Consider the following 19,131-nt stretch of genomic DNA (forward strand, 5'->3'; position numbering starts at 1 on the left):
CAGTACGTTATTGAATGAACGAATGAATCCCATCCTGAAAACCAACACTCTTTTCTCATTGTCATCCCCAATTTTCCTCTCATTAATTCAGGTCAAGGGAATTCATTTCAACGTGGTCAGCATAGCCACTTTTTACTTATATTAAAAAGAAATCATTGGGGCACCTGGGTGGCTCAGTCGGTTAAGCAGCCGACTTCGGCTCAGGTCATGATCTCGCGGTCCGTGAGTTCAAGCCCCTCGTCGGGCTCTGTGCTGACAGCTCAGAGCCTGGAGCCTGTTTCAGATTCTGTGTCTCCCTCTCTCTGACCCACCCCCATTCGTGCTCTGTCTCTCTCTGTCTCAAAAATAAATAAACATTAAAAAAAATTTTTTTAAAGAAATCATTGATTTATTAGGCTAAATTAATAACAGATTATTCATACATTAGATACAGTAACAAAATTAATGCCTCAGCATGCCATTGATCTCTACCTTTTTCTAGAAACACTTGAGTCTAACATCCTTCTTCTTGCTGCCCATGTGCCCATTTGCTGTTTAGCTTTGTTTCTAAGAGAAAATAGAGGCACTTCGGTAGCTCAGTCGGTCAAGGGTCAGATTCTTGATTTCAGCTCAAGTCACGATCTCACGGTTCATGGGATCGAGCCCTGCAGTGGGCTCTGTGCTGACAGCTCAGGAGCCTGCTTCGGATTCTCTGTCTCCTTCTCTCTCTGCTCCTCCCTGACTCACACACGCATGCTCTCTCTCTCTCTCTCAAAATAAAAAATAAAATAAACAACAAAAAAGAGAAAATATATGCATATACCCCCACCACTTCAATTACAGTGCCAAAGTAGCACTACAAAATGATCTCTAGTCAATGTAGAGGCCAAGGGCAGCAATTAACCTCATACCATCCAATGCCTGGCCATAGGCATTCCTGGTCAGGATCACAGGTAAGAATTGTGATCATCTGCTTTCCACAGGTGGGGTAACTATCGGGACCATGCTGCTCAAAATATGGTCCCAAGACCAGCAATACTGGCATCACCTCAGAGCTTGTCAGAAATGCAGAGTCTCAGGGACACCTGGGTGGCTCAGTTGGTTAAGCATCTGACTTTGGCTCAGGTCATGATCTCGCGGTTCACCAGTTCAAGGCCGCATGGGGCTCTGTGCTGATAGCTCAGAGCCTGGAGCCTGCTTCGGATTCTGTGTCTCCCTTTCACTGCCCCTCCTCTGCTCATACTCTGTCTCTCTGTCTCTCTCTCTCTCTCTCTCTCTCAAAAATAAACATTTAAAAAAATTTTTTTAAAAAGAAATGCAGAATCTGTTTTCACCCCAAACCAAAGAATAGAATATGTGTTTTAATAAGCTACCCTGATGATACACTCACATAAAAGCTTGAGAACTGCTCTTGTTGGCTGCAGGATTACCAAACTTCAAAGTTCATGGATCCTCTGAATAACACTGAGTACTAGCAGATCTGGGTGTCGAAACCCTTTCTCCAGGGGCGCCTGGGTGGCGCAGTCGGTTAAGCGTCCGACTTCAGCCAGGTCACCATCTCGCGGTCCAGGAGTTCGAGCCCCGCGTCGGGCTCTGGGCTGATGGCTCAGAGCCTGGAGCCTGTTTCCGATTCTGTGTCTCCCTCTCTCTCTGCCCCTCCCCCGTTCATGCTCTGTCTCTCCCTGTCCCAAAAATAAATAAAAAACGTTGAAAAAAAATTAAAAAAAAAAAAAAAGAAACCCTTTCTCCAACAATTCTTCAAGAAATTAAATCTTAACTAAATCTGAAGAGGCTAAAAAAAATTGTCAATAATTTTCCAAGCTATTTTGACCAACAAAAGCGTACTGCTTACAAATCTTGCATTGCCCTTATTCTTCTGATGATACTCACTTCGCTTTATCTGCTTCGTGTTTAAATCGCCTCAGCAAAGAGACACTGGGTCGGTCAGTGTCCCTGAGCTGTGGCCATGTTTAGAGGCTCATTCCTAGAAAAATCAATTAACTATCTATTGAAATTTAACTTTCACAGCAAAAAATACCTTTAAGCCTTGATGTGTCTGGCTAACACATGACATGAAGCCGTGGGAAACTAGATAGAGGCTAAGGATGGGTAAGCACAAACATACTCTCCAGGTCCACGAAAATGAGTATTCATTCCTTACATGGCCAGTCAGCTCACAAGAGATTCTCATGTGATGAGAGCTGTTGGCTGGAATCAACCCACTTTTGACGTTCTGATTCCTTCCTCCACAAGAAGCCATGTGAATGTTTTAAAACATTTTTATTATTTTTTTAATGTTTATTTATTTTTGACAGAGAGAGAAGGAGGGAGACAGAGGATCCAAAGTGGGCTCTGCTCAGACAGCAGAGAGCCCGATGCAGGGCTCGAACTCATGAGCCATGAGATCATAACCGGAGCAAAAGTTGGACACTTAACCGACTGAGACACCCAGGCACCACACCTGCCCCCCTCTCCCCCCCTCCCCCACCCCCTGCCCCGGCCATGTGAATTTTTTATGGTTGTTGTTAATGGTTTCCTCTTCTAGAGAAAAAGATAAATAACTAAACTGGGTTTCTTTTAATTAACAGTTTCAGGAGCACCTGGCTGGCTCAGCTGGTAGAGCATGCAACTCTTGATCTCAGGGTTGTAGGTTCGAGCCCCATGTTGGGTGTAGAGATTTCTTAAAAAAAAGAAAATATTTTAAAAACAAACAACCACCACCACCAAACATTTTCAGATGAGCTTAGGTGTCAAAAGCCAGGTTTCTGAAGATCTGAACACTACTAAAGAAGGTGAAAAAGACTTTGTAGACGGATCCTGGAATGTAGACTTATAGGCAGAACATGAAGGCTACCCTTTCATACCCAGTCAAGCTAATTGTCCTCTGAACATCAAACAAGGCTCTACGGTTGGCAGAACTCTTTAAAGTATAAAAATCGAGTTTGACTATCATATTCGTTCAGATGATACTAAGACATTTGAATGACTTCCCTGAGATCACGGGAACATCTTGTTCCTATCAAAGCAACAATTAGCATCTGGGTCTTCCGATTTGGAATCGAGTGCTATTACCATCTATACCAGCCTGCTTGTGAAACATAATGCCTCTCTTTATGGCACAAGAAGAGCAATGACAACAAAACAGAAAACTAAAACCACCTAAGGGCAGGGACTGTCTGCTTATCGCTTTACCCAGTGTCTCATAACATCACGTATTCACTAGTACTCAGTAAGTATTTGTTGAACGATTTGCAACAGATTATAATGTAATAAATATTTCTGAGTGACCTACAATTAACTAGGCAGCATAGAGGCAAATTTACATTATTCCCTTCATTTTGCACTACTCTTACCGCCACCATTAGTGTTATTATTAGAGTTGTATACAGTTAATACATAAGGTAAAGACATAAAAATACGGAGGATCACCATTTTCTCTCACTTGGAAGATAAGAAAAGAAGGGTGTCGTGGACGCCTGGGTGGCTTAGTTGATCAAGCGACCGACTTCAGCTCGGGGGTCATGATCTCCGGGGTTGTGAGTTTGAGTCCTGAGCTCTATGCTGACAGCTCAGAGTCTGGAGCCTGCCTCAGATTCTTGGCTCCTTCTCTCTTTGCCCCTCCCCCGTTTGCACTCTATCTCTCTCTCTCTCTCAAAAATAAACAAACATTAAAAAACTTAAAAAAAAAAAAAAGAAAGAAAGGTGGCAGAAATGGGTGAATAGTATTTCTTGGAACCTGTAGAAAGAAGGGTTACCTTAGACATAACTTGAAAATTGGCAAGGTCCAGAATTTATACATAATTATCTTTTTTCACCAAACATATTTTCAGAGGGAATGCTATCCTTGAATTTTGCCCCAGTTTATGCAATTCCCAGAGAAATGTCACTATCACAGGCAAAAAGCAAAGGGACACAGTCCATGAATACTTTGATGGCTAGCTTTTCAGTCTTCGCCAGGAGCTCGTGCTTTGCAGTTCCTTTTCTCCCCCCTCCCTCTTTGCATTGGACAACGTAGAAATTTGTAAACATAGGAATCAATGATTTAGAAGACATAAAAAAAGAATAGCAATTATGTCTAAGGATCTGTGCTAAAGCTACCTGATCAACATCCTTCAAAAATAGCCTCTTTGGGAGAGGATGGTCTTTCCTTGTAGCTCAGGCCTGTCCTAGGGAAGAAATCTAGAAAAAACTCCTACCATGTAAATTGCTTGATTTCTCGTGATATTTCATTTTTACCATTGAAGCCTTCTACCTGCTAAAACCCTAAGTGAAAGAGTGTGTAATACAGAGGGAGACAGAACTCCAGGGCAATTGTGGCCCCGCCCCCTACTGCTGGTTCAGTGGCCCCTGGCAGGTGGCCAACGGTACCTAAAGGCCAGCAATTATCATCACCACTGTTATTATCTCCACGTTACCATTGTGGTTGGTGTTCAAGCCTCCTGCTCCATTTTTGAGGATTTTCCCAGTATCCACGTGGGTCCTCATGGATCACCCATACCGATTGCTTCTCCTGAGGTGTGGAAAAAGTCACTTCTGAACTTCTGCCCTCCAGCACTGAACTTTATCTAGATGATAACGTAGCTGCTTGGTCTTCTCGCTTCTAGTCAGATTACCAAGAATGATTTTCAAAGTTTTCTCCTGAAAAAAAAAAATCAATACAGATACAATGCTAATAAATACAACTAACAATACAATAATACAATATTAATAAATCAACACGGATGTTGGAGGTAAGGGCAAGAGACAGACATGGAGGGAGACAATGAGTGTTCCCAAGTGTGGGATACCGAATAGGGCTGCACTGATATTGACTCCAGTAGGGACCTAAAAGCGAGCCAAACTGGCGCCTGCGTGGCTCAGTCAGTTGAGCGTCCAACTTTGGCTCAGGTCATGCTCTCCTAGTTTGTGGGTTCAATCCCTGCACCGGCCTCTGTGTTGACAGCTGGGAGTCTGGAGCCAGCTTTGGATTCTGTGTCTCCCTCTCTCTCTGCTCCTCCCCTGCTCTCATTCTGTCCCTCTTTGTCGCTTAAAATAATAAAATAAAACGTTAAATATAATTTTTTTAACCAGCAAAACCAACCTTTTCAGAGGAACATTCCTCACTGAGTCTTCTTTTTTTTTTTTTTTTTTTAAGTGTATTTACTTATTTTGAGAGAGAAAGGGAGAGCACGAGCAGGGGTGGGGCAGAGAGATGAAGGGAGAGAGAATCCCAAGAAGGCTCTGAGCTATCTGCACAGAGCCCAACCGGAGCAACCCAAGATCATGATCTGAGCAGAAGTGAAGAGTCAGACCCTTAACCGATTGAGCCACCCAGGCACTCCCCTCCACCCTTTTTAAAAAAAGTTTATTTACTTATTTGGAGAGACAGAGAGACTCAGTTACTGAGTCTAAGCTTGTGGACCGTTTTGAGGTAATCTTTGAAAGTTATTGACCCTCTCTGGAGACTTTGGAGACACTTCTCCAAAGAAGACATCCAGATGGCCAACCGACAACGTGAAAAAATGCTCAACATCACTCATCATCAGGGAAATACAAACCAAAACCACAATGAGATACCACCTCACATCTGTCAGAATGGCTAACATGAACAACTCAGGCAACAACAGATATTGGCCAGGATGCAAAGAAAGAGGATCTCTTTTGCATTGTTGGTGGGAACGCAAGCTGGTGCAGCCACTCTGGTAAACAGTATGGAGGTTCCCCAAAGAATTAAAGATAGAACTACCCTACAACCCAGGAATTGCACTACTAGGCATTTATCCACGGGATACAGGTGTGCTGTTCCGAAGGGACACATGCACCCCCATGTTTATAGCAGCACCATCAACAATAGCCAAAGTATGGAAAGAGCCCAAATGTCCATCAATGGATGAATGGATAAAGAAAATGTGGTGTATATACACAATGGAGTATTACTTGGCAATCAAAAAGAATGAAATCTTGCCATTTGCAACTATGTGGATGGAACTAGAGGGTACTATGTTAAGCAAAATTAGTCAGAGAAAGACAAATATCATATGACTTCACTCATATGAGGACTTTAAGACACAGAACAGATGAACATAAGGGAAGGGAAGCAAAAATAATAATAAAAAAACAGGGAAGGGGACAAAACATAGGAGACTCTTAAATATAGAGACCAAACAGAGGGTTACTGGAGGGGTTGTGGGGGGGGATGGGCTAAATGGGTAAGGGGCATTAAGGAATCTACTCCTGAAATCAGTGTTGCCCTATATGCTAACTAATTTGGATGTAAACTAAAAAAATAAAATAAAATAAAAAGATTTTAAGAACTTGGAAATATAAAAAAAAGAAGTCACCTACAGGAGTCACTATCAGGGACATTCAAGGTCGCAAGATCACACATAACAATTATACAAAGAACAGATCACTATTATTACCACTATTATTAGCCTCATAAGTTCTGGTCTCTACAAAATTCAGGAAATTTGTAGCCCTCTCTTGAGAGAAAGAGAGAGAGAGAGGTCAGGGAGTCAATCTCAGACCTAGCCCTGGTTCCTGCTGGTGCCCTCTCTGTAATTTTCCTAGAGCCATTCCAGGTTTTCCCATTGACCCGGAAGTCTGGGAAGGAGGGGTGGTTTGCAGTGGAGGAATGAAATCCACACCAGGTTTTTCTATCGGTTCATCTGCCTGGCTGCGGGTCTGACCGCCCCCACAGTCTGTCCCCTCCAACCTCACTGTGTTTCTATCCTCTGCTTCAATAACCACCTCCTTTTTTTTTTTTGGCAATAAGCAGCCTCACTACTGGGGTTTTGCCTCTGTAGTCAATCTATCTCTCTTTTAAATGGCACGCTTGCTTTTGAGCTTCAGGGACTGGCAGAGTCCCTGCTACCCTCCACTTCCCTCCCAAACCTCAGAGCACACCCCATGCAGTCTAGGTTTTTAAACTGAGGCCACCTCACCCACACCTGAGGCCCCGGTGCCTAGTCTTCAGCCCTTCCTAAGACCTGGCACAACCCCTAAGAAGCAATAGTTCCCACCCCGAAGGTGGCCCCGCTTGAAATGACCACTTCCAAAAATTAGAGACAAAGTGTGCCTTTGTGGTCAGAATAGTCATGCAAGAGGACAAGGATCCACACGTCACTGGGGCCAGTCACAAGTACAAATATGGTTCCCAGGACACCTAGGAGCAGTGGAGGCAGGACCTCCTCCCCGCCCCTCAGCTCGTAACAGCGCATGTGTCTAAGCTGGGCACAGCTGGCCTGGCCACTGCAGTGGGAGACTGGCGGTGCTGCGCTCTCCCTAAGGGACGTGCAGGAGGCCAATGACAGCACAGTTTTCTTGCCTGGAGAAATGGCCTTGTTAGAAAAGAGGCACCCCTAGACTCCAGCCTGTCCTTCCTCTGAGCTAACTCAGACCTGCTGAACCAGGGCCCCAAGAAGCAATAAAGGCAGAGGACATGAACCTTCAGGTCAACCCGGTTGGTTCCTCCTTAATTAAAGTGTTGCCTTTCTTACCTCTAGGGACTTAAGAGCACAAGCAGCATTGTGTCAATCCTTGTAACCCGCTCAGTGCTGAGGAAGTAAAACACCAGACCTGCCATTCATCGGACTGGGGTAACAGACACAGGCAAAGACAGCTACAAAGTTCACAGCAAACATTACTTCTCCCAGGGACACACTGCAGCTGAAAAGTACCACAGGACCCCCTTCTAAGAGTGACTACCGCTTTCTTGCTCTCAGAAGACTTGTCTTCTAAAATCTGACTGTCAGTAACGTCGCTATTTGAAATTATTTCCATAAGAATGAAATATCCCAGTCATGCCTGAAGGAACTAAGACACTCCGAAGCAGAGAAGCAAACTTGACATAGAACCCAGGTGCAGAGGTTCAGATAAAGGTGTCTGGACACAAGAATCTACATTTACCTTAACTTAGTGGTTTCTGAGGAAATAGGACCTTGTGCCCATTTCACAGTCCAGACCTGGTGAGGAGCCTTTTACACTCACCCTGCATTGCCTAAAGTGCATTGAAACACTACTTCATTTGAATTTCACCCAGATTCCATTCTTCCCCCAAACTCTACAATAACTCTATTTTTCCCTATTTGGAGAAGGTCCAGAGTAACTCTACTGTGTGGTTTTTCTCATTGCAATGAACCAATAAACCTGACTTTGTCAGACTACAGGTTTATCCCTGGTGGTCCTAGCCTGACCAGGCTGTGACGGTAGCAAGTACAGAAACTTACGGACAATGGGAGACACTTCTGAAGAACCACTGAGCAGTCGCTGTGGACTGTAAAACAGACGAAGATATTGTGTAATTATCCAGAGGTAGGCAGTTTTCATTATACTGAGTGGCAGCATATTATCTCTCGAGCATTATCCAACTGTTTTCTCAAGACAATTATGTGAGAAAATGATGACTTTGTTTTTAAAGCGCACAGTTCAGTGGTTTTTAGTATAGTTACAGAATTGTATAATTATAATTCTTTTGCAAGCGTAAGAAAGTATAAGTCCAAAATACTTTCATCACCCCCAAAGAAACCTACTTGTTAGCAATTGGTCTCCACTCCCTGCCTCCCCACATTGTCTGGCAATCACTAATCTGCTTTCTGCCTCCGTGGAAGCAATGGCCTATAGTGGACATTGTAGTATGTGGTCTTTTGTGATTGGCATCTTTCACTTAGCATATTGTTTTCAAGGTTCATCCACCTTACAGAACAGACCTTCATTTCATTTTTTTCTTTTTCTCTTTTCTCTCTCTCTTTTTTTTCTTGCTAAGTAATATTCCATTGTATGGATGTACCACATTTTATTATCCAACAGTTGATGGAAGTTTAGGTTGCTTCTACCTTTTGGCTATTATGTATAATGCCACTATGAACATCCAGGTGTAAGTTTTCGTGTGAACATAGATTTTCAATTCTCTTGGGTATATACTTAGGAGTGGAATCGCTGGGTCACACTGAGATGATAACTCCATATTTAACTTTTGGAGGAATTGCCAAACTGTTTGAGAGGTCTTACAATGGAAGTTGGATCCACTTTTTTTGTTTTTGTTTTTTTTCCTGCAGTGAACTCTTGCTACTATGTCATATAAACCAGTGATTATCTGCTTGGTCCTTAATACTATTTTAATTTGGACAGATTTATTCTAGTTAAGCCTTAAGTGTCAACACGTGTTTTGGTTAAATAATTTCTTTCATCACAAAAAAGTGACTAACAATTTTACATTCCCACTAGCAATATATGGGGTTTTCAATTTCTTTACATATTCATCAACACTTGTGATTATCTATCTTTTTGATCATAGGCATCCTAGTGGACGGAAAGTGATATTATGTTTTGGGTTTTTTTAAGTCATCTCTACACCCAATGTGGAATTTGAACTCACAATCCTGAAATCAAGAGTTGCATGATCTTCCAAATGAGCCAGATACCCCATGACATTGTTTTTGATTTGCATTTTCCTAATGCCTAATGATGTTAAACACCTTTTAATGTGCTAATTGGCCACTTATATATCTTCTTTGGAAAAATGTCTATTTACGTACTTTACTCAGTTTTTACTTGGGCTGTCTTTTTATTATTGACTAAGTGATAGATACATAGATGATAGATAGATAGGTAGATAATATATTTTGCAAATACTTTCTCCCATTATATGGGTTGTCTTTTCACTTTCTGGATAGAATCCATTAAAACACAAAAGCTTTTAATTTTGATGACCTCCAATTTATCTATGTTTTCTTTTGTTGCCCATGGGTTTGATTTCATCTCTGAGAATCCATTGCCAAAGTCATGGTGATTTACCTGTACTTTTTCTTCTAAAAGTTTTATGGTTTTAGCTCTAATATTTAAGTCATTGACCCATTCGGAATTAATTTTTATATAGGGTGTGAAGTAAGGATCCAACTTCTTCTTCTTTTTTTTTTTTTTTTTTTTTTGCATTTTTTTGCATCCGTCCCAGCACTGTTTGTTGAAAATATTATTATTTCTTCATTGAACTGTCTTAACATCCTTGTCAAAACTCAATTGAATTAAATGTATGAGTTTATTTCCAGACTCCCAGTTTTATTCCACTGATCTATATGATTCTCTTGCTAATACTGCACTTTCTTTTTTGCTGTAACTTTCTAGTAAATTTTGAAATCAGGGTATGGGAGTCCTCCAACTTTATTCTCCTTTTTCAAGATTGTGTTGGTATTCTGGATCCCTTTCATTTCATATGAATTTTAGGATCATCCTGCCAATTGCTCCAAAAAGCACTATCCAGGCTTTTGACAGAAATTGAATTGAATCTGTAGATCAGCTTGGGAAATGTTGTCATCTTAACAACAAATCTTCCAATTCATGAATATGGCATGCCTTTCCATTTATAACATCTTTAAAAATATCTATCAATGATGTTTTATAGTTTTCAGGGTACCTATCATGCCCTACTTCTGTTAAATTTATTCCTAAGTGTTTTTATTATTTTTGATGCTCTTTAAATGGAACTATTTTGTTATTTTTCACTTTTTGGGTTGTCCATCGCTAATGCATAGGAATACAGTAGATTTTTGTATATTGCCGTATCCCACCACTTCACTGAACTTGTTTATTAACTCTAATTTTGGGGTGTTTGGATTCCTTAGGATTTTCTATACATAAGAGCATGTCATGTGCAAATATAGTTTTGCTTCTTTTTCTCCAATCCAGATGTCTTATACTCCTTTTCTTGTTTAATTTCCCTGACTGGAATCCCCACTATAATATTGAATAGCAGTGATAAGAGTACTTATCTTTGTCTTGTTCCTGATCCTAGAGATGAAAACTTCCAGTCATTCACTGTTAAGTGTGATTCTAGCTGTGGGATTTTCATTGATGCCCCAGTCTAGTGGTTCAAATGTTAATCTTATCCAGAAACACACTGAACAGACACATTCAGAATAATAACCAAATGTCCGGGCACTTCATGGTCTAGTCAAGTTGATACATACAATTAACCAGCACACCAGTTGTCGCTGTAACAAAACAATACAAATGTATAAATAAAAAGGAACAAACTAATCATCTCCTTTCATTCTTTCCCCTCACTCACCTTTTCCACAATATTCGCCTCTCCATCCCCAGAGAAACTTTATATATATATGTACATGTGTATGTACATGTATATGTATATGTATATGTATATCTATATCTATATCTATATCTATATCTATATCTATATCTATCTTTCCGCACCTTTCTCTATGCTTTAACAAACACTCATCACACACACACACACAAACACACACACACACATGTTAACATTCTTTCCCTCCCAAAAGGAATAATACTAAATTCAGAAGTTTGCATTTTGAAAATACTCATAATAACAAGGACAATAAAAAGTTTCTGGAAATACCTTTCTGGAAAAAGAAGTTCTGCATACCTCATTCTTCCTAGTACATACTTAGTAAATAAGATACTATAACTGAGTCACGGGACATCCAACAGATACATTTCTAAAAGTTTAAAATTAATGAAAAGATTTTCATATGGTTTTACAGACTCTCCTTTCCTTGAACACACATAGATCCATGCCACATATCCTTTCAATAGGATAAAGTAGATTTGGAATTTATCTTTGCATACTAACATCATTAGCTAATTACAGAAAAGAAATAAGACATTTAATTTCTTTGAAGTTCATTTTCTGCCATAATTATTAATAATATAAGGTGGGATCTAAAAATAGTCTACCCGAATCAAAAGAATCCTGCTCTAAAAGAAAACACACAATTAAAAATGATAAGACTGTATAGTTAATAGTCCCGTAGATGTCTAGAACTGATTAGACATGGAAAAAAAAAATACTAGTGCCTTGAAAAACAATCCCCTATACCTAAATTTCACTTTCTCTCTACAAGCATTTTACTTGGCAAAATCCTACCCATTGCAAGATGCTCAATTCAGCTGTCACATTCTGTGGGATGCTTTCCTTCACTGACCCGCCCACCACTAAGTTAGTCATTTCCACATTTGTGCTTTCATGGCACTCTACTGACTCTGACATTATCCCAGTTAATCCTACTGTGAGTGTTGGTTGGGTTTGAGTTTGTCTTTTCTCCCAACCGTCAGCAAAATGTGGGAAGGTTCCATGTGGTCCCTGCTCCTTTGAGCACACATGAATACACACACATACACAAACGCAGACTTACACACACAGAAAGCAAGACAGGGAACTTATTTGTCAATTCTATTTTCTATTTTCTATCTCCTATTCTTTCCATTGTCTTTCCGTTAATTTATATATATCTGGCATCCCCTAAGTGTATTTGTTCTTTTAGAACTTGAGCAGAATGTTTGATATGTCTTTTGGCTTCCTTGTTTAATACAGAAAATGTTTAAGGTTTTAAATTTGCTTCTTGGTAAAGTTTTTGCAGAAAAATAAAACACTTTTTTTGTAAGCCATTCTGACTGGTATTACTGTCAAACAATTCCATAATATCATTGTTCATTTCTTCTTTGACCTAAGAGGTTTTTAGACAGCACTTTTATTTATTTGCTTTTTGAGGTCAGGCTTTTGAGATGATTATTCATTTGTGATTTTACCGTATTTGGGTCAGAGAATGTGGTCTGTACTAGTTCCATGCCTAGAACTCAATGTTTTATCTGTAGCCTATTTTGAGAGCCATTTAGAAATAGGTGACAAGCTAAAAAAAGTTTGCAAATTTGACCCAGCAGTTCCACACCTAAAATTTGTTCTATGAATGTGACTGAAACAATTCACAAAAATGAATGTACATGGGTATTTATCACACTGCTGTTTATTGTAATAAAATTGGAAATTTTCTAAATGTCACACAATAGGAGACTGATTACCTAAAATATGGATGTATTCCTATTAAGGAACACACATGCAGTCATCAATAATGATGATGTAGTTGAGTATTTGCTAAGAAGGAAAAGAGTTTACAAATTCTTTAAAAAGTACCAGTTATACAACAATATAAGCATAACCTTTTAAAAATATTTATACATTTCTTTTTAAGTTGTATTAGCATTTTATTTATTTTATTCTCTCTCTGATTTTAGTTATTTAATTATTTTATTTTTAAAGTAAGCTTCACGCCCAGCACACAGCCCAATGTGGGGCTTGAACTCACGATCCTGAGATCAAGACCTGGGCTAAGATCAAGAATTGGACTCTTAATCGATTGAGCCACCCATGTGCCCCAATTTTTTTTCAGCTTTATTGAGCTATAATTGACAAATAGAATTGTAATATATTTAAAGTGTTCAACATGACAATTTGATGTACATATACATTGTGAAAAGATTCTCACAATCAAGTTCATTAACACATCTGTCACCTCACATATTTGTCTTTTTGTGAGGGCTGAGACCACTTAAGTGGGGGCCGTCTTAGTAAATTCCAAGTATATAATGCAGAATTATCAGTTATAGTTATCATGTTATACATTGGATCCTCAGACCCATTCATTTTATAATTGAAAGTCTGTACTCTTTTGCCAAGCTCTTCCCATCCCCCCCATCCCCAGGCAGCCACTATTCTACTCTGGTTCTATGAATTCAGCTTTTTTTTTTTTTTTTTTTTTTTTTTTAAAGATTCCACATGCGAGTGATACCATGCAGTACTTGTTTTTCTCTGTCTGGATTAGTTCATTTAGCACAATTCCCTCAAGGCTGATCCATGTCTGGTACATATTTATACTAAAAAATTATTCATTCTTTACCTAAAATAAATTATAATTACATAAATTACCAACCTGTTTCTTTAATTATATTTCCTTGGTGATTTGGCCCTGCCTAATGTTTTCTTGTTTTGCATAATTTGCTTACAAAAGTCCTTGCAGAAAGAAAGAAAGAAAGAAACAAAGAAAGAAAGAAAGAAAGAAAAAGGCCTTGCATTTGCAATCTGTTTCATTTACATTGCAACAGTTTCTATAGTGGTCACACCCAACTTGTTTTGTTCTTTTGTCCAATGAACATTTATTAAAAAGAAAACATGCTCAACAATTACATTGTGAGCTAGTATCCTGATTGTACTGGCTGTCACTAACTGGCTCAATTTCAGAAGCTTGGGGCTATCAGACAGTTGAGGACTCAGTGCAAGATGGGACTGACAGGTGGCAGTCATTCAAAAAGAAAAGTCACTTCCTTTCAGTGACATTCTCTTTTCCCAGAACAGGCTAGGTTCAGGCTTGGCCACAGAAGGAAGTCCTTGTAGGCTTAGCTGACAAGAAAATCTCGTTTCCAAATTCTCCAATCTGCTGTGAGACTGAACACTGATGATACCTGTAATTCCGTGGGTCTGAAGGGGATAGGAATTTCCAGGACGAGGTTCGCTTTCCTGTATGACTGGATTGCTGTCAACGCTTCTTGCCTTAGAATTATCAGGGAATACTATGAAAAATTATATGGCAACAAATTGGACAACCTGGAAGAAATGGACAAATTCCTGAACACCCACACTCTTCCAAAACTCATTCAGGAGGAAATAGAAAGCTTGAACAGACCCATCACCAGCGAAGAAATTGAATCGGTTATCAAAAATCTCCCAACAAATAAGAGTCCAGGACCAGATGGCTTCCCAGGGGAGTTCTACCAGACGTTTAAAGCAGAGATAATACCTATCCTTCTCAAGCTATTCCAAGAAATAGAAAGGGAAGGAAAACTTCCAGACTCATTCTATGAAGCCAGTATTACTTTGATTCCTAAACCAGACAGAGACCCAGTAAAAAAAGAGAACTACAGGCCAATATCCCTGATGAATATGGATGCCAAAATTCTCAATAAGATACTAGCAAATCGAATTCAACGGCATATAAAAAGAATTGTTCACCATGATCAAGTGGGATTCATTCCTGGGATGCAGGGCTGGTTCAACATTCGCAAATCAATCAACGTGATACATCACATTAACAAAAAAAAAGAGAAAAACCATATGATCCTGTCAATCGATGCAGAAAAGGCCTTTGACAAAATCCAGCACCCTTTCTTAATAAAAACCCTTGAGAAAGTCGGGATAGAAGGAACATACTTAAAGATCATAAAAGCCATTTATGAAAAGCCCACAGCTAACATCATCCTCAACGGGGAAAAACTGAGAGCTTTTTCCCTGAGATCAGGAACACGACAGGGATGCCCACTCTCACCGCTGTTGTTTAACATAGTGCTGGAAGTTCTAGCATCGGCAATCAGACAACAAAAGGAAATCAAAGGCATCAAAATTGGCAAAGATGAAGTCAAGCTTTCGCTTTTTGCAGATGACATGATATTATACATGGAAAATCCCACAGACTCCACCAAAAGTCTGCTAGAACTGATACATGAATTCAGCAAAGTTGCAGGATACAAAATCAATGTACAGAAATCAGTTGCATTCTTATACACTAACAATGAAGTAACAGAAAGACAAATAAGGAAACTGATCCCATTCACAATTGCACCAAGAAGCATAAAATACCTAGGAATAAATCTAACCAAAGATGTAAAGGATCTGTATGCTGAAAACTATAGAAAGCTTATGAAGGTAATTGAAGAAGATTTAAAGAAATGGAAAGACATTCCCTGCTCATGGATTGGAAGAATAAATATTGTCAAAATGTCAATACTACCCAAAGCTATCTACACATTCAATGCAATCCCAATCAAAATTGCACCAGCATTCTTCTCGAAACTAGAACAAGCAATCCTAAAATTCATATGGAACCACAAAAGGCCCCGAATAGCCAAAGTAATTTTGAAGAAGAAGACCAAAGCAGGAGGCATCACAATCCCAGACTTTAGCCTCTACTACAAAGCTGTCATCATCAAGACAGCATGGTATTGGCACAAAAACAGACACATAGACCAATGGAATAGAAGAGAAACCCCAGAACTAGACCCACAAACGTATGGCCAACTCATCTTTGACAAAGCAGGAAAGAACATCCAATGGAAAAAAGACAGTCTCTTTAACAAATGGTGCTGGGAGAACTGGACAGCAACATGCAGAAGGTTGAAACTAGACCACTTTCTCACACCATTCACAAAAATAAACTCAAAATGGATCAAGGACCTGAATGTGAGACAGGAAACCATCAAAACCTTAGAGGAGAAAGCAGGAAAAGACCTCTCTGACCTCAGCCGTAGCAATCTCTTACTCGACACATCCCCAAAGGCAAGGGAATTAAAAGCAAAAGTGAATTACTGGGACCTTATGAAGATAAAAAGCTTCTGCACAGCAAAGGAAACAACAAACAAAACTAAAAGGCAACCAACGGAATGGGAAAAGATATTTGCAAATGACATATCGGACAAAGGGCTAGTATCCAAAATCTATAAAGAGCTCACCAAACTCCACACCCGAAAAACAAATAACCCAGTGAAGAAATGGGCAGAAAACATGAATAGACACTTCTCTAAAGAAGACATCCGGATGGCCAACAGGCACATGAAAAGATGTTCAGCGTCGCTCCTTATCAGGGAAATACAAATCAAAACCACACTCAGGTATCACCTCACGCCAGTCAGAGTGGCCAAAATGAACAAATCAGGAGACTATAGATGCTGGAGAGGATGTGGAGAAACGGGAACCCTCTTGCACTGTTGGTGGGAATGCAAATTGGTGCAGCCGCTCTGGAAAGCAGTGTGGAGGTTCCTCAGAAAATTAAAAATAGACCTACCCTATGACCCAGCAATAGCACTGCTAGGAATTTATCCAAGGGACACAGGAGTACTGATGCATAGGGGCACTTGTACCCCAATGTTCATAGCAGCACTCTCAACAATAGCCAAATTATGGAAAGAGACTAAATGTCCATCAACTGATGAATGGATAAAGAAATTGTGGTTTATATACACTATGGAATACTACGTGGCAATGAGAAAAAATGAAATATGGCCTTTTGTAGCAACGTGGATGGAACTGGAGAGTGTGATGCTAAGTGAAATAAGCCATACAGAGAAAGACAGATACCATATGGTTTCACTCTTATGTGGATCCTGAGAAACTTAACAGGAACCCATGGGGGAGGGGAAGGAAAAAAAAAAAAAAAAGAGGTTAGAGTGGGAGAGAGCCAAAGCATAAGAGACTGTTGAGAACTGAGAGCAAACTGAGGGTTGATGGGGGGTGGGAGGGAGGAGAGGGTGGGTGATGGGTATTGAGGAGGGCACCTTTTGGGATGAGCACTGGGTGTTGTGTGGAAACCAATTTGACAATAAATTTCATATATAAAAAAAAAAAAAAAAAAGAAGGTGGTCCCTTTTCAAATGCGGATGCTTAGCCTGTATATAAAGGATGTAGTCAGATTCCTAGGTATGAAGAGCCTTATTTCCAAAATAGGCCAACCAGAGGTTGGACCCCCATTGCTATCAGTAGCTGGTAGCTGCACAGGAAGCCCCCAAGGGGTCCCATGAATAACGGAAGCATTTCTTCTCTTATTTTTCTCTTTTACAGCTTTATTGAGGCACAACCGGTACACAAAAATTGCATGTATTTAATGTATGTGTTTTGATGAGTTTGGATATATACACACACTCCTGTGATATCGTCCCCACATTCAAGGTAGCAAACATATGTATACAGCCTTCAAAAGTTTCCAAACCCATCTATCTTTGGTCAGCTTCTCCAAGATGGGACACAACAGAATGCACGCAGTATGTGCAGTGCTGTGCCATCAGTATATTGGCATGTTCGGACCCAAGCAGCAGATCTCATTGTTCTGGCACCGTTCAGCTCACTGATAAGGTTCTCCTGGGGAGCTTATTACAGTACTCTTGCTGGGGTAAGTCAAATGACGTTAGGCGGGGTCCTATAAGGAAACAGACTTTTCAAAATGAAATAACTGAACAGAACTCAATGAGATTACTTGCGGAGATATGAGCAGGATGGAGGAATAAATATAGGGTGGTGAGGTGCCCAGAGATCAGTAAATGGAGGAGAGCTGTTTCCAACCCTGAAAGAGCGATGGGAGGGACCAGGGTTACTGGACAGTATGAAGAGTTGAGAGAGGGCACCACAAGGAGTGTTCTTCACAGAGAAACACAGCTACTGCTAAAACCCCAGCTGGTGGACATTAAATAGCCCTACTTTCTCTTTTCTCCCCTCTTCCCCAATCTCCTACCAATGCCTCCCAATGGCTGAACCCAACCAGAAGCCAGATGACAAGGGAGCCCAGGTGAAGAAGTTCATAGAGATCAGCCTCCAGGGACATAGAACAGAGCTTAGGTCAGAGGCTGATTTTTCCCTTCTTCCTGGGGAATATCCTCCCGCCACCAAAAAAAATTAAAAATTTAAAAAATTTAAAAAAATAAAATAATTTAAAAAAAAGCACTAGCCCATCTAAGCCTACCCACCAAGTGCATACTGGTTCAGCCTCTCTTATGTCTGTCAGGCACTACAGGAACAACAGTGGATAAACTGACCTGGTTAAGCCTCAAAAGGTCACAGTAAGACTCAAATTCTAGTGGCTACTAGTGGCTTCCCCAGCCCCACAAGCTATTAAATTGGTGGATGGTATTATTTGGCACCCTGGCCCATACTGTGTGAGAATACTGCATTTTCTTCGCCCCTGATAGGAGACATTGTTTCAAAGATGCACTCGGGGCAAGCTTTGGGATTACAAACCATTCTTGGTCGCACCTTCAGTGTTCACTAGTTTAGAGTCCAGTACTGGGGACACTTTAAATGTATATAGTCTGCAGGGTTCAGTCACCATGCATCCAGAAGGTTCCTATCAAGTACACAGGCTGCAGGAAAACAAGAAGCATGTACCAGACAAAACAAAAGACATTTATTGAGCAAATTCAGGAACATTTAAAGTCTCACCTAAGGGAGGAGGAAGGGTGACCAGTCCCAGAACGAATTTATATGACTTCTGGAATTGTGCCTTTAAATCTCTTACAACCATTCCAGACTTCTCATTAGCCATCGGTTTGTGTTTTTGCTCCAGAGGAGCAGAGAAATCCATTCCAGATTTTTGCATCAACGCATCAGGCAGGTTGCCTTTCCGAGCTGCAGTGGCGGCCTCTCATTTCCACACATATCTGTAATTTTATCCTTCTCCCTGCTTTCAGCCATAAAGCATAAGCATATTCCTGAATTTTTCTGGGCTCTGCAGAGGCAGGCCTCCTTCTGACCAATCACCAGCTGTCTTTTGGCCCAAGGTTTTTCTTTCGGGTGACGCACTTGTTTGGGGCAGTAGGGGTCTGGCAGTT

General features: G+C 40.4%; 1 protein-coding gene across 1 annotated transcript in view; it reads left to right on the forward strand.

The window, feature by feature from the left end:
- Positions 1-19,131, forward strand: part of FBXO3 (F-box protein 3) — a 55,680-nt gene continuing 36,549 nt past the window's right edge. The window contains exons 1-3 of the mRNA XM_040495484.1: positions 1-6; positions 5,753-5,766; positions 18,301-18,303. The gene's annotated coding sequence lies outside the window, so the exon portion shown is untranslated. The remainder of the gene's footprint in view (positions 7-5,752; positions 5,767-18,300; positions 18,304-19,131) is intronic.

Source organism: Herpailurus yagouaroundi, unplaced genomic scaffold (assembly GCF_014898765.1).
Source record: "Herpailurus yagouaroundi ecotype Mexico unplaced genomic scaffold, PumYag 187, whole genome shotgun sequence".
NCBI lineage: Eukaryota > Metazoa > Chordata > Mammalia > Carnivora > Felidae > Herpailurus > Herpailurus yagouaroundi.